We start from the raw sequence: 17,543 nt of genomic DNA, 5'->3' as shown, positions 1-17,543 counted from the left end.
GGTTAGGCGTTGTCCACTGACTTCGGCAGGAGCAGCGGCGTACCCAGTACGGTGCGGTGTCGGGGTGTGTGGTCAGGGACCTAAATCCCTACCAGTGTTTTTGTTTTAAATCGGTCTTCTGCCCTATGCTGCTGCAGAGCTGCTCTGTTTCTAAAAGGTAACTGCCTCTCAGGCACTGTGGGGATTTGTGCCTTGTAAATGTGCAGCATCTTCCACAGTACATCACAGAACAGAGAGGGCTCAGATCTAAGTACTGCAGCTGGCCTCATGCCTGGACTGAGGAGCAGAGAGTGAGAGAGACACCAAATGAACATCCAGCTAACTAAGGCAAATGTTAATTTCTTAATTCAGCATGTGTCATCATGTTGAAACAGACTTGCGGAACATCTCCCCCAGCCAAGAAGCGCGGGAGTAGAGACAAGGCAGTGAAACCCTGTCCCTCCCTAAGTCTTAGCTACTCTAGAGAATTCCCCTATCCACCTCCCCGTCACACAGCACACTGGGGTGCTCCGATGACCTGTGACTGAAAAGACAAGAAGAGAAAAGCCGGTGAAAGAGAGTGGAGCACGTGGGCCAAAAGACCACAACCTATCCATAGGCAGGAGGAAAGCGTGCAGTCAGCACTTAACGGGCATGGCTGAGCTAACTGGATTCCAGCTTACAGAGATGCCACTAGTAATGAGGATTTGGTGGCGTCAACCTAAAAATGTCTCCACAGCCCCTGACAAGCTTGGTAAGATCCATGCCACCATGTTTACAATGCTCACATTGCCCAGATCAGAAAGATTAAGGCTAGCCTGGGCAGGCCTGAACACCCAGCAACTGAAACTCCTGATAATCATTTGGAAGCATGTGGGTGCTGGTGGTAGATGGGTTGGAAAAGGCTCTTCTAAACTCTACTACAGGAGTAACTTACATCAGATGGTGCAGATGTTCACAAGAGATGACTGGGACACTCTTTACTGAGGTCTCTGTTGTCCCCAGAAGCAACCTGCTCGCAGCATCACGGTGGAACTTAACCCCTGTAAAATTCTGGCGCTGCCCCTTCTTCCTTGTGGGAAAGATGAAATGGTCAATGATGCTGACATCTGTTTTGTCCAGTGGCACGTTTAGGACTTTCTGTTCTGGACTCCGCAGATTCATCTCTGTGCTCGGTTTTGTGTTAAACATTTCCTTCACATCCCAAGAGCAATGGAGTTGCTTAGTCAGCTGGCTGCGTCCGTCCCACAGCCTCAGGGCGTCTGCGGCCTCCGCATTGCTAGCGGAGGGCTGAACAGCCACGTCAGCAGAAATGACTTCTTCCAGGTGGGACTGGCCAGAAGATTGCACCTCGTCCTAAGGAGTGCACGCCTGGACACACTGATGCATGAATTTGTGTCTTGCAGCTTAATTACTGCAACTCCCTATGCTTTGAAATAAACCACAGCTGGTGTAAAATACAGCAGATGTCTGCTTAGCAATGGAGAGAAGCCTGGTGCTTTGCTCACACTAGTTTCTTACTAAGTACAGACTTTGGTCTTCTTTTCTGATATTCAAAGCCCTTCATAGCCTTCTTCCATAGCCAGCTCCTGCTGGAGCACTGCAGCCCTTGACAAAGGGGTAAGACAAGACTGGGGGAGTTTCATCTTTCCCAAGCAGTATTTCTGCACTATGGAACTTGTTTTGCCTCACGGAGATACAAATAACCCAGATCTCAATGCATTCAGAAGTAAATGCAAAACTTCTCTCCTCGGCTTCATTTCTTTGCACAGAAACATGCAGAGAATGCTAGTACCCAGCCCAACAAATCCAAGCCCTACAAACTAATCAAGCTATTCCTCTCATGGGCTAGATAGAAAGCAAGGCAGAGAAGGAAACAGCTTTTTTCTATTTTAAAATACTTGGGAGGCACACAAGTCCCACAGAGATGGGAGCCATCTAAATATATATAAAGACATAGCGAGATAAATGAATCCATCTGTTGTAATCTAGCAGTTTCATAAAACCAATGAAAAAAAATGACAGTTTCATGAAACCACTAAAGCGCTATTGATACTTTCAAGTTTTTAAAATTCTTCTCCAATGTGTATGAATGTAGGAAATCAACCATCCCCTGTTGGATTTCTGAAATGAATAGAAAAGGAACAAGACTGTGCATGAAGCTGATGCAAACAAATCCACAATGTAATTAAAGCAAATTGCCACTAACAATCTAACACAGACTATTACAAATCCCTCCTCACACCCCAAAATACATTTCTGATTTCCATGATATGTCAGCACACACATCCACCACTACCCTTCTTCCATCCCAGAGATCTCAAAGCATCTCACAGATGGTGCTTAAATGAAGCCTTACAACACCTCCATTCTATTTCTCCACAGGGGAAACTGAGAGGCACAGAGATTTGCTTATCGACTAACAGGAAGTATCAAAATGTCCGGAAAGATGTAGGTGTCCTCTCTGCACATATGCCTTGCTCTTACTACTAGATAGCACTTCCAGTCCAAGTCTGCTTGTAATTAGAGAAAGTTGTTCTTTTCAAGACTGCACTGAGCAATCCACTGACAGCTTTGCAGGCAGAGAAGGGCAAAGAAATAGTGTTTTGCCTCATCCCAATGAGTGATGCCTTTTCTCAGCTCTGTGTCTGAAGAGCCACGTGGCAGCTACGGAACAGCACTCGTTCACAGCACTGTGAATTCACACCAGCTTTTGTTGGTTTCAAATGTTCATATTTTGGTACAGCCAGCTGACAGGTATGGGAAACAGCCAGAGGTTTCCATACATCAGGGAATCCTACAAAACATATAGGAAGAGAGTCACCGCATAAGCACCCAGCGTATCAGTGACCATCTCACAGGCGTGTTGATGTGTGCTCTGAGACCTTCCAGCAAAGCAAGCTAGTCTGGGAAGTGAGAAAACAAAAGTGCATTAGCCAGCAAGCTGTACCAGGCCAGTGGAATGCCCTTGGAAGTGTTTCCCGTTAAATGTGCAAGCAGGTTCAGCTTCCTCCCTTCTCTCTCCTCTTCAATACATGCACACACTCCATCCCAGTGTGATTTATGGTACAGTCCTGCTATAATCTTTCTCTGGGTAAACCTCTGTGCCAGAGGGCACGAGTCTGAGGAACAGACAACACAGGAGATTTGACAGGCTGAGTCCTGAAAAATTTCCTCCATTAAAGTACGGAGATACCCACAGGCCTCAGGGAGCTACCAAAATACGTGTCCAACAACACTATCCATTAAAAAGGCACCAGCTGTACTACTCACTGTGTTCAGTTACTCTCCTTCTGGGAGAGAAGTGAAACTCTACAACAAACAATCAGTCCCGCAGCCCATAATGCAAAGTCCTGACTAGGTATTATGTACATACAGAGCATTACATACTGAATACAAGGCTACCTAGCGGCTATGGGCATCACGTACGATATAATGAAAGAGGGAGCTGGCAACAGCCGGTCACTTCTGGAGATCGTGTCTGGGTTACTATTTTAACATGCTCTTCTATTTTCCTTTTTTTTGTTTGAGCTTTTCTTCTAGAACTTGGTAACTGATGTGTCACTGTTATTATCAGTATTTTATTAATAATATACTGTCAGTGTGTATAAAAATTACTTATTTCGCCCCATAAATGCTACAATATGAAAAAACAATCTGCTGTTAATAAAACAGAGACAAATTCCCAAAGGAAATGAATGCTCTTAAAAACCACGAACTTGAAGTAAAAAACCACTCTGCTGCATTTGAAGTAATTACAAGAGAAAAATGACAAAGACTGTTTCTCCTCAAAACTTGGCAATTTTTATATCATGCTACTGATATTCTTAATGAAAAATGGTGGTTTTATTCACTGCCACTTCTTTTACTTTGGCCAATGCTGTAGCCAAACATCTGCTTGTTAAGTCAGCAGGGTAAATTGATGGTTAGTAACTCACGAGTTTCCAAAGAAGATCTCCACAGACATTTGCAAAGGAAGACCCTCTCTAAAGCTTTGCAAGGATGCACTTAGGAGGGGAGAAGACTATGAAGAAACAGAAAGTTCAGACAAAGCATCCATGTGAATGTTCGGACAGGTTGGGCTCTTCTCCTAAAAAGCCTCAATGGAGGATTTGGGATAAGTTTTCAGCTGCAGGCATTCCAGAGCTTGGCGTGCAAGCTTCCCACTGAACATGCCACTGTGAGTGAAGAAAGCTGTGAGCACAGGGAATGAGGCTAAAAGCAATGGTGAGGTAGCAGATAGTTCACAGCTCAAAGGATCTGTTCCTTTCCCTTCTATCTTTAAAGAGCGGCAGAGGGAAATTAATCATGATTATTATAGTTACACATTCTGAGCCTGTTCCTGCTAACACGTTGACCCATCTCTATACTGGAAAAATTCTTAGGAGGCAACCCAGCTTCACCAAATATATCCCAACAGATGGAATCCTGTATATCCAGGATTTAAGAGATAAATCCCCAAAGAGCCTACTGTCCAAGCAGATACAATCCAGACAATCATTAGCGAGTCTCCCAGGTCTGCGGCTTAAACTGTCTCTACGTGCTGTGCCAGGGTAATTGAGAAGTGTCAGACTTTGGGACCCTCCAGGAGCAGGTATAAAAAAGGCATCACTGCGTAGCCAGACTCTAGGAGCATTCCCACTCAAGGCCCTTCCTTTCATGTTGTTGACAATCAATTATCACACACCGGGGTTGAGACAAAAAAATACTGGCAAAAAAGAGTGTATTGTCAGAATAATGATTTTAAAAAGATCTAAAAGAAGCCACACAAGTACATGTGAAAATAGTCTTACTATCCTCACAAGGCAATTAGATCTGTTAGGCTGAGGAGTAGAAAATGATGACTCCTCATGTTTTAAATGATAATGAGTTTCTTGCAGGCAAACTACACAGCCATGGAGGCGGAATCCTCAGACTATCCATAGACACGGCAGCACAGAGAGTAAGAAGGAAGTTTCTCCGGAGCAGTGCCTGAAACCCGGGAATGCCCGTGAGGAAGCCTGGGTGCCAAGACATTAGGAAAAATTGTATGTTTTTGTCTGCCGGTGACACACCTGCACAAACGCACTCCAGCTTCTTTTCAGCTGCAATGGGAACTGAAGGTGTTAGTTCTGTTCTTACAGTATGGTTCAGCAGCACTGGTGTAAAAGTGAGGAACTCGCTGGGGTACAAAGGATGTCGGGATCAAGTTCTGTACCTTTCAGCGTGTTCTGAAAAGAAACCACCTCTGACTACTGCCGGCTCGCTTTTTTTCAGACTCCATTAGTTATTGTACAATGGCAGGACATAACTCGAGGCTTTGCATGCTCTGTGCTGCTATTAATTGCTAGCAACAAAGACATTCACCACAACGGGCACAGCAAGAGGACCAAACAATCGTGCAATACTTCCTTGCCACCACTAAGGGACAGTGTTTCCTACCGTTCTACTAATGAGAATGCCATCTCCGCAAGTTCAATTTTAATTAGCAATGGTTAATGCCTCCTTTTAGTGCTTGAAGTGTTTTATATTCTACGTTATGTTTGTTTAATAAGTTACTTCTTCATGACACAGTGAATTACAGGCCCGTTTATTGTACTTTCACTACCACCAGCAGGCTACCCTAATAAATCAAACAAGCGTATTAGTGAAGGCAATTCCTCCTACGAACTTGTAAGCCTAAGAGGATGGCTTGTCCAAAACAACTGGTTTACAGTCAGGTTTCAATCAAAAGGCATAAACGGCTTGGCAAAACACATCACTTTTTGCATATTAATTTTTTTCAAAATACTTAATTTGTATCTGTGAAAACCTCATAAACTGTCCTCATCTGTGTTGGCAATTCAAATCTTGGTCAATCTGCAACCTGATGCTCTTTGATAGGTACTGATTCTCTTTCCGTTTACACCAGAGACACTTCTGCCATTGACTTCATTCAGAATGAAGATAGTGTCTGCGATATTCAGAGGCAAAACTTCACTAGCGGTCCCATTTCTTCAGGCATATTTTGTGTTCTGGAAAATAGTTTAATCAACTTGAAAGACTCCACTAACCTTCTCTCAATCTGTGTTTCTGAAAAATACCTGAAAGTCCCACTCTCACCAGAAAGTAAGTCATATACTATAAGGCTGTGGCTTACTTACAAACGGCGAAGCTTTTACAGGACAATATAGCACAGGTACCTGGTTATCCTTACTGTCACACTCATGCAGCTAAGAAATGTCCATGAAGTAGTTGTTACAGTGATAACATATGACTGTATCAAGCCCAGTGCTGTATGATTTCAAGACCATATTCCAACATCTTGTTTGGTGTCTCAAACATTCGAAGCCATTCAAATTTCTTGGCTACAAGATGAGTAGCTGTACAATCAAGCTGATACTGTAGCTGCACAATCAAAATCCAATCTCCCTGGCGTCTCTTCAGTGAGAGAAAGCACAAGGCACATCATATCCAATTAATAAAGAACAATTAAAAAGTCCAAAAGAAAAATCACGAGTCCCATGAACAGAAGGCTGTCCAGATTCAGTATTCTGCTGAATAGTACATCTAACCTTATCTACCCAGATAATCCAGTGCAATTAGCCCCCACTGGTGCTAGCAAGAGACAGTGGCATAGCCAAGCAACAGATATTTTTACTACCCACTATCGAACCCTGCCCTGTAATTAACTGCAGAGCCCCACAGATTTCTGCCTGATTAGCTGTTTCAACTAATGAGAGGCTCCAGACTCAGCTAACATGAAGCCTGAATTACCTGCCATTCATGGACTAGTCTTTGTGACCGCACTGAGCAAATCACAGGTGCAGAACTGTGCTGCAGAAGGGACACAAAGAGGAAAAGGGGGCCCGCATACAAACTGTGCACAACTCCTCTGACTTCAGCCACACATATTGAATGTTCTGGATGGTTACGCACATGGGAGCAAAACCTGGCGGTTCCTGTATGGTCATTACCCAACATATAAAATGTTTGACTTTTAATTAAGATCTACAATATCAATGTCACAAAATGAGTCTGAAATAACAAGAGCAGGAGCTGATCTGATTGTAAAAAGCTCAGCTATGCAATTGAAGGCCAATGCTCGGTCATAACCAGAGAAAAGTTGAGGTCAGGAGTCCAAGTTCAGGAGTGGAGAAAATAAGAAGCTGAAGGAAACATTATATCCTCCAATAATCCTTGCAGGAGATATGATTTCAGCATGAAAGGATGCAGTCCAGCTTTAAAGTTTCCAAGCAAAAATCATTCTACTATAACTCCACTGTGAGATAAAAGCAGACATGTGATCTAGTAATACTGGCCTCTTTCACTGGTGTTTTTATTGGTGCTGCCCTCCATATTAAAGAAAACAAACACTCTCCTTTTAATATTAAAGATAACTCCAACAGGTCTGCTTTAGAGAACCTTTCTGTGTTAATCCATCCCTTGTAATACAGTTGGCCTTGTGTAAATTTGGAAGGTGGCCTGTAAAAGGAAAAGCAAACAGAGGATTAGCTCTTTTTAAAACTTTTACCCAGCTTTTGGGAGTTTTTGTTTGGGTGTTGGTTTTTTTAATATCAGCTTCTTCTCCTTTTGCTTTTAAAGGGTCGTGGTAGAAGAAGAAACAAGGCTCTGACCTCATATGTGGTTCTCCCATTTCTTAACTGAGCAAGAGGGAGATTTGGATCCTCCTGAGACCTGAAATACCTGAAGGAATGAATATGATACATGAAATACATGAAAGAGCATGTTTATTGAGTAGAAATATCACTCAGTTGGTAGTACACCAAGCCGAAACTCAGGAGACAGGGTCTATTGTAATTCTGCTCTGAGCCTGATGGGTACCTCCACACAAAGCATTCCGTCTGACTGCATCTCCATTTCTAAAAAAGATACCCTGAAATGTACACAAGTTTTAAAGTTCCTTCAGATAAGGCAGTGCAGTGTAATAGCAGTGCCAGCCATGAAATCACCAGATGAGCTAAGGTATGATGCCCCCCCCTTGTCAGCAGAGCCCCCCATCATCAGAGGGGGCACATACATTTTGGCAGTGCAATATGTAACACTGAGCTGCTGGAACTCCTGCTCCCTTCTCCCTCTTCATAATGTGGCTGGATTCAAATGGAAAGGATTTTTAAGGATGCTACAACAGTGATAAATTTGCTCTCGCTGTACTGCCAGATGGTAATTTTCTTGTACTTAAATCATGCAATCAGATACTGTTAAACGTTCCTTAAACCAGTTCTGTCAGCTAGGCAAAAACTGTGGCACAGAAGAACCAAAAAGCAATCAATTGCTGACGTTAATGACTTCAAGTAAACTGAAGTGAAATTTTCCTGCCTGCTTCCACTAGCCATGGATTTGGCCTGCAAAATGTCTCATGATCAATCACTGGTATAATATTTGTATTTCTGAATGCACAGAAGAGGGTGGAGCTCTTTGGTGATAGAATCAGTGGGGAATTCTCTCCTCACAAAGCAAGATGAACACACTGACTGATAAATCACTTGTGTTATTGATATAATTCTGCTAACAGTTTAAGTTATTGAACATTACAGAATAATGAACAGAAAACCAGGAAGTCTTGTGAACAATAATGGGTGCCAGTGTCAACAGAAAAATAAAGTGTATTTGCTGGAACAGAAGTTAGAAGTATCTTCCTTTCTCTCTTTGGTGTCTGTTTGTCAGCTGCTTATAGCAATGGACATCATCATTTACATCAGTTCTCACTGATGAGTACTTGGATGAGCTGGAGTGCAAGATAGGATGCTGTTGACCTGATGGTTTCTGCAACCAAAATAGGTCACACACAACTTCGCAACATTAGTAACATCCTGATTCCAGTTTTCCACTCCTCCGTGAGGAGTCCTCATGTACTGCCTGAGGACAGAGTTTTACAGTATGTATTTGCCCATCATGACAACAATCTGGGGAGAAGGCAAAGAATTAAAAAATGAAAACATTGAGGAAACCATCTCCTCTTCGGTTTAGAGTACCACAGCTGCTGCCCCAAACCATATCCTCCTACAGGAGGGAGACATTGGCCTTGGTAATTAGCCAGACATCAAAACCTTCCTAGGGAATTCCTCCTCCTGAGAGGCACGCGCAGATCAGAAGAGGACAGGCTGTCTAAACACAGCAAGCCTCTTCTCCCTTGCTGGGTTATTTTCTTTCTCCCTAGGGGAGCTCCAGCCAGGGGAAACTCCAGCTTTAACAGAAGGTGGCTTGGTTTCCTCCCTGTTTTTATAGCAAGAACAAGCTACAAAGGCACCCTTTCGATAATGTCCAGTTCTTCAAAGTCAAGTTCTCTGCAGTACTGAAGCATTTGAAACTTCAGGTCTGCTTTCACTGCAGTTTTATCTAGCTACTGTATTTCGAACATACCTGGAACACTGCTACCCCGATCTGAAGTGTACTGATGGCAAATAGCAAAAGATATTTCATGACTCTTGATTCTCTGCTCATTCCAAGGAAATGTCAAGATCCTCACTCACAACCAAAATGCTGTATATGTTCAACAAGTCAAAGACGCAACATCAGTGGTCACTAGAGACCCCGTCTGGGCTTTCCAGCTCTAGGAGAGACAGGGACCCAAAGGAACAAAGGTCTCACCTCCTAGGAGCTGGGCTCCAGACAGCTGGTTGCTGAACTCCTGTCCACTGCAGTTCAGATGCCATGCCTGAACATACTTATAGGAAAATTGTATCAGCATTAAAACCAGCAAAATTGGATCATACTTGGACACATGCTGGCAAAGCATTTGCAATGGATTCGGAATAGCTGGAGATTGGCCACATCCACATAATATTCCTAAAGTTGGATAAAATTTAACAGCAGTAAATTAAGAAACTTTGCCAACTCCAAAGCACTACCTCAAGCTTGGGCCAAAACGATGCACTGGCACTCAAATGCTCTAGCAGGATTTTTCCCTTCTGCCAAACACTGTGGATCAGATAAGAAGAGCTGGGCTGTGGACCACAGGGACAGGGATGCTGTTGCTGGAGAAGGCTGGGCTTTGGAAGAGAGCCTTTGTGGCAAAAACTAAGGAACCTGCAATCAAAACCTAAAATACTTGCAGAGCTGTGTGTAGAGGGCAAAGGAGCGGGGCTGCTGGGGCACCTGCAAGTCTCAGCTGAAGAGCACTCTGGACAGTGGATGTTGCTCAGAATCTGCTTCTGCTGAGCTCTTCTTACCCACCACTCTGTATTCCTCACTGACAAATCTACAGAGGAAAATGGGAAACGGAATTGTCACGGTACGTAAAAATGATCCTTCCAGAGAGAGATTCAAAGCATGATGAGGGGCGGGGGGGGTGGGGGAAGAGGAGGAGACAGAAAGAACAAAAAAGTATTAAAGAGGAGACACAAGCCATTGGCACCTATGTCTTTTGTCAGATCTCAGCCCTAGTGCCTATTGAGCTAAACTGTGAAATTTGTGTTTATCTCACAGACGTCAGTGAGGCTGCTTATACACGACAGTGCTCCCCCCAAGCAATTACACGTTGCCCTGTCTGGCCCACTGGAACCCCACAAAACCACAGGACTGTATGCAACCACTCTGGAGGAGAAGCACAGCCTTGCACGAACCCTTCCCTCTACTTCAGGATTATTCAATGTGATATTTAAAAGATCCTCCCCATCTCCTAGAAGTGAAGGGGGGGAGGATCTGTCTGATTGTATCTGTGACCCTGGCAACTCTTCACAAGCAGAGACAGCTGAGTCACTAATATTTAGAAAAATAACATAATTGACTGTATTCAGCCCTGTGGAGAACCCCTGCTGGGTATTCACAGTTAAACATTAGCAACTCGGTCATTTCTGGCAGCCTTTGTGAAGGGTTGCCAGGGCTGTAGATTCAATTAGATGACCTCCGACAAACTGATTTCCACTGCAAATGTCTTCAAAAAAATACATTAAATCCCCAATAAATACAGTGAAATTGGAGGAGACAGCCCTTCCTACCTCACTGAATGTCCCAAATCCCCCTACAGCCCCAGCTAGATGTCTTGCCTGGATGTTATGCATGCACGGGCTCTATTATCACCACTGCCTGATGTGATTTAGCACTGTCTGCAGATTGCACTCTTTAAATCTGAGAATGTGACAGTGTCGCAGTTGGATGCAGATTAGGATACAAAATGATGTTGAAAAGGTAAAAGCATTTGCGTGTATCTTTCTTTTCCTTTTCATTGGGCAGGGGTGACTGCTCTTTTACCTCTACTTTTTTATCCTCAGACAGCTTTTTTTCCATTACTAGCCATTGAATTATTTTGATGTAAGAGGGACTAAGATGAATTGCTAGATCCAGTGTTCTGTACTACCCATTACAATACACTGCAGCAGTGCATTACACTGAGTGGGAATATTTACTTTCTTCTCAGTAATCTATACTAAAAGTGATTAATGTATCACTAAGGCAACTAGAAATGAGATTTTAAAATTCTGGTTTATGCATAGGGTTTTATGACAAGCCCTATGATAAAACAAACAATGTGGACACTATTTGTTAACACTATCATAATGAAATCAGCTAACACCTTAATTACACCTTGTAATTGCTTCTCATAGTGTATAAGACATTTCCAATCCAGCTTTTACACATCCCAATTGCATAAGTTCCTGTCTGTCTCCTCAGACTACAGGATTTCATTTCAGTCAGCATATTCTGCCCTGGTAAATTGGTTCTTAGCTCAACTTTTTTGTTTGCTTTTTTCTATCCTAAATAATTCTGAACAGCTGCCAAACCCTCACCTTTCTTGCACACATCAATGTTTGAGGAAATATAAAGAAACAGAGCAGTGCTGGATTCTCAAGATGTCGCTCCAGAGAGAAGCTTAACAAAACAGTGTTTTAAAATAATATATCCCATTGTTTGGGTTACAATAAGATACGAATTCAACAGCAAAAAATTGTAACAGGATAAGAGCTATTATGAAATGATTATCCAGAGCCATCAACTAGCATTTTCTCAAATGGCATTGTAATTTATTCTTTGTACATGGTGCAAAATAATATACTAAGGGTATTTACAGAGAGGAAACTTTTCTTTACACATAGTGTAAATTGGTATATGGAACAGAGACACTGCACGGAGTTTAGTCGGATTTTTTTTTTCTCAATGTTCCCTGCTGAGCAGTGCCACAATTAATCAAGCTTTCTAGGTTTTAGTTAATTGCTGGACCCCAATAAATTGGTTTGTACTGGCATTGGTCCAGGTCTGATAATTTCACAGCCTTGGAAACTGCTGCATGTTCACACAAGAACCTTGCAAGCAGGGAGCTGGGATAAAAAGAATAAAAGAAACTCTTGTTCTGTGAGGTTCCATTAATACTTAAAAAGCCAGCCCACTAGCAACAGTGTCTTCACTGTTTGTTTTTCTCCATGTGTTTTATACTGATGTTTTTAATGATGAAAGGAAATCCCCCCCTTTCCTTATTTTAACTTTGTTCTGTAGATAGCTATTCTCAAAGAGCCACTTCTAATTTCACCAGTATCCTCTTGGAAATTTCCACTGTTCCCATCCTCTGCTGAAAATTCATGGTGGCTTTCTGAGACAGCTCGGCTATTTTTTCCCTCTGTCTCCCTCACATGAACAAACAATTTTGTTCATGTGAAAGGATCACCATCTTCTGGTGAAGAAAAGTTCAAGACTGACTTTAGGAACTAGACAAGAGAGACAAGTGGTCCCACAGTCTGGCCTAACTCCGTGCTGGTGAGTTCCCCTCCTGGTCAGTCGGATGCTGCGAGGCAGAGGACGACACGGCTTTTCCTAAGTGTGCAGTCAGAATCAAGCAGACTGGCATCACAGTTTAGTCCACGTCAACGCATTAGGGTCTGTTATGAGTAAATACACAATATTGTTATCAGTGTGAAAGACAGGTCCACAGCTATTAGTTCATTTTACAACTGGGCTCGGTTACACGCAGGACTTTGCGTCCTCAGCTCTCGCTGGTAGCAATGGGATTTGCAAGTGCTCAGCCCCTGGCAGGCTCTGGCTCCATGCTGGCACACATTTGACTTTGTTCTCCCTAGAGAAGGCTCATTTGGCAAGTTCAGTTTTACTAATGGGTTTCAAAAGCACTCTCACACCAGCAAGTTTCTGAGCAAAAGAATTACATAATACCCGAGGTGTTCGGTAACCTCATTGTTATTGTCTTTGGCTCACCAAGGCGAGATTAGCAGCACTAATCACGGTTTTATAAAAGTATATTTGAATTGCAATTGGAGCCTCGTTCGGTCTGCCTTGACTCCTTCTGTCACGCCTTGGAAGACTGGATTGACTGGGTTTATCTGGTGGATCTCAGCTGTAAAGAAATGCCTCAGCAAGTGGATCTTTATCATGGTGTGATCAATCTGTAAGATTTGTTACTGCTTTTTCTCATGCATAGCTATATCCTCAGCAAGTGCAAATCACTGTGATTCTTTTAAACTCCTGCAAATTTCTACCAAGTGCGATTCTAGTAAACAATTCCAATGGCAGGGAAGAATGTCTGTCATTTTTATGAGAACTGTACCACCTTCTGCTGTTTTCAAGAATGCGTGGTACTGAAAAAACAATGAAGGTGAAGCTCCCCCCAGAACTCTGAAATAATCACTTACAAGGATTGTTTGATGCCGCTTTTCACTTGCTGAAAATAGCCACCGAGATGCTACTGCATGCTATATAGTATTACACTTTGGTAGTAATTGTATGTTGTGCAGGCTTCCCACCCACAAAATGCTGTCCGTACAAGAGTTATACATGAGAGTTTGGACTGAAGATTTGGACTTGGTATCTCGAGAAAAAAAATGCCCCTTTCAGTTTCCTCAAATATGTGGCATCAACTAGGGATTTAGGGCTCTATTTTCAACTACTTTATTGATGTTATGCCTTCAACACCCATTACATTTCAATAGAAGATTAAATAATGCAAAAGAAATTCATTACTACTATTAATACTAGAAAAAGACAAAAAGCCAAATCTAGCATGGCTAAATAATTTTATTTTTTTAAAAAAGGTAAATTAGATGGATAAACATACAAAGGGGATAAATTAGAAATCAGTGGTTTCTGTCAAAGATTACAATGCACCGCTGACAGTAAGATGTACCTGGTCAAGCATTTCTGAATTGGCAATTCAACTATCTGGATAAGAAGGTACAAGGAAAGACAGGACAGACAGGAAAACTTTCTGGGAATGTCACGAAGATCAGCCCTTCCACAACGTCTTTGTAGTTTGTGTAGATTCCTTGGGCTCTTTTGAAAGTTTGAGTAATAATTGCTTCTACATATCTTGGTGATGACACTTCACTACTATTTCACTCTCAGTAAACCACTGAGTACTGGTGTTTTGACACACCATGGTGAAGCTCATGCAGCTCACAAATACACAAAAAATTCTGTATTCCTACAAATTGTCTTGCAGACTTTCTTTGACATTACAGGTATGAGAGAGAATTATTAGGATCATAATTACAGCTGCACACACACTGTGGTGGTGATAGGTATTTTATAAATATCTGGAATGGAATGGAATGGAATGGAATGGAATGGAATGGAATGGATTGGATTGGATTGGATTGGATTGGATTGGATTAGATTGGATCAGATTAGATTAGATTAGAAACAGCTGCAGATGAGCACTTTGAAATCAATGCAAAATTCAGGAGGGCCTTACCTCTGAGTGCATGTATATCTATTCTATACCTATACATTGGTATTCTTGACACCCTGCCTAGCAAAGCGTCATTTGCTTTAGGACAGAATGAGAAATTGTGTGGTTCCCTTCTCCTGCATTTTCATGTTTGCTACTGGTAGCTCTTGTGACTCTCTTCTTACCTGTGTATTTGGAAGAGAGATTTAGCAACATATATTTTATTTGCATTTTTTGATGGAACGATCAAAGATTTTCAGCCACTCTTCAGTCTCAGCTGAATATGTCCACATCAAGGTAATGAGGAATTGGGCTGCAATTTGACATTTTATGTAACGATGTTGTTGTTGTTTAGCGAACTGTATTGAAATCTCAGATCCACTACAACCATCTGTCTCACTGCTAAATAAGTAAATTAATTTCTAGTGCTAGAGGACTGAAACCCCACCGCGGATGAAGTCAGTGCTACAGAATGAACATGAGGGTGGAGAATGCTCATGACCATCCTATGCCATAATCATAAAATCATGCACATCTGAAGCCCTTTTTGTTTAACAGTATATGTGAAGACTGCTTGATGAACATCCAGATTGTATTCCCAGTATGATAGTTGGAGGGCTGATCCAAACCACAAAAAGTAATTTAGAGATTTTTATAAAATCCTGGGAATAATATTTAGCATCTTAAGATACATTTTCCAAAGGGCTCCACTGAATTTATAGGAATGCAAAAAACAAAGGAATTCATTAGTTTAAGAACTTCCTTTCATACTTTTTCAGAAGTGAAAATTTGACCATAGATGATAATTTTTTCTTGAAAGCAAAGGAAAAAAAAGACAGGGAGGTAAATGAAAGTTGTGTCATGTGTCTAACATCTCTCAAAGCTCAATGTCTGTTCCAATTAAAAAAACTCCACATGGTGCATAAACATGTTAGCATTGGCACGAATCTTTTCTCCTGTTTTTTTTCCCTCACAAGGATTGAGAAATAATAGCAGGATACCTACATACTGCTCAGTCATTGTGAGGCACAGCACAAGGAGATGGACTTCTACTGTCAGTGTCACAGTTTATTAGCTGCTTCACTTCCATTATCTGTAATGAGAATTACATGGATAAATCTCTGTGCTCTTAAAAACTTAGGGCATTCTTGAATCTCTAATGCCCACTATTGGGAGCAATCCCTTCCTCTCCAGACACCAGGACGCAGAGCATATTCAAGCAGTGAGTTTTGCTTGGCAGCATGAAGGGTAACAACTCCGTATTCGATGCTTCTCTGGAGCTCTCTGTGTCACACGTGTGCAGCAGCCCTGAACTTCACAAACTGCACTAACAGCCCGCTGCTGAGCAAGAGCACAGGGCAAGGTGTTTGCTAAGTCACATCAGTGCTGTGATCTAAGGGGAATAAGACAGACTCCCTAACATGGGGCTGTATTAGCTGCGAGACAAGGCAAAGCATAATGGGCTGTGGCAAGACACAAAGAGTGGTAGCTTTTAGCTGTACTTACTCCTCAGTGATACTTAGGCAGAGCTGGGAGAAGAGGAACAGCTCGGGCACGGGTGCAGCACTACCAGGATCCAAGGGTGCTGGCAAACCCTGCAAGCTCAGCAAGGGTCACTCACCAAGAGGCCACTTGTGAACATTTCATTATGCACAATGTCCAGCATGTGTCACATTATCCTTTGACCTAACAACCGTGACGCTTGCTGCAACACTATGCCATGTGAAGATGTATGACAAGAAACAGAGGCAGCTTTTGTACATGACCAAGAAAGAAGCAGAGCCTGACAATTTTAAACTGCATCATCGCTCAAAAGCCCTCAGGGACATCCCAGCAACTGATGAACAGCACAGCCTGAGCAGCAGGATCAGGACTAGGAGTTAGACTAGGGCATCCTGTCCTTGGGAGTCTGGGTTTCCATCATGTTGCCCATTCAGTGAGTCCCAAGCCCGCACCTGAGAGAAAGGCTCTTTCAGCCAATTCTCTACAAGTTAAATCTGCCAAAGAGTGGGAAAAGGGTTCCACTTTGTATGTTTCTATGTTCAGCAAAGGTCTTACGCCTGAATTAGTATCTCCAGAGACCGTCAGACACCATCATCTTCTGAAATAGTCTTACAGAATGCAGTGGAAAGTGCTGGCATCTATAGCAACTTTCCCAAGGCACTCTTCAGGCCAAATAAGGAGTTTCTTTTATAAGAATCTCTCTGCAAAAGAATTCAGGTCACAGAGTCTATAGAAAATATTTCATTTCTCATTACTACTATACTGACTATGTGTAAAGAGTACTGTAACGATTACTGTTGTCTTTAAACACACTGGACTCTGTATCAGCACAGAGAAGGAATTACATGTGATGAATGCTGTCTAGAAGAAGTTTGACAGAGTTGAGTAGCTGTGTTGGGTAAGTTGTTCTGGAGGATGTCTACACAGTAAGACTGAGCTCAAGCCCAAAGCGGCACCTACCAAAGTCATGTAGATGGTATAAAATCAAACTGTCAAGCCTGCCTGCAAGGACCTGTGGATTCCTACTCACAAAGATTTGCAATCTCTTTTCTTTTCTAGACAGAATTACAAATTGTGTGTTTGGTTTGAGTAACACTGAAGGAAACAGATACTCACATGCCCCGGGATGCTTAAAGTCTTCTGAAAATGACACCATACATACATTCACTTTGGCCACTGTTATCCATAAAGAGAGTACAGCTTCTAATCAATGACATCAACAACAGAACAAAAACCTCACAGATTAGAGACCCAGCACGGAGAACCCAGCCTTCATCCCGCTGTAGTAACACAGGAATTCAGAAAATCAAAACATTCTACTGGAATTTGGACAGCCCGTGCAATGCCCCTTTTCTATATATATATAACAACATGTTAATGATGTTACTAAGGGCATTTTAATATCTCATTAGCTCTTCTAATATCTCATTAGCTCTTCTAAAATGCCATATCATTTTAGCTCTAACACTGT

The sequence above is a fragment of the Mycteria americana genome, chromosome 10, assembly GCF_035582795.1.
Source record: "Mycteria americana isolate JAX WOST 10 ecotype Jacksonville Zoo and Gardens chromosome 10, USCA_MyAme_1.0, whole genome shotgun sequence".
NCBI lineage: Eukaryota > Metazoa > Chordata > Aves > Ciconiiformes > Ciconiidae > Mycteria > Mycteria americana.
The sequence above is the reverse complement of the archived record's forward strand: the minus strand, read 5'-3'. Positions refer to the sequence as shown.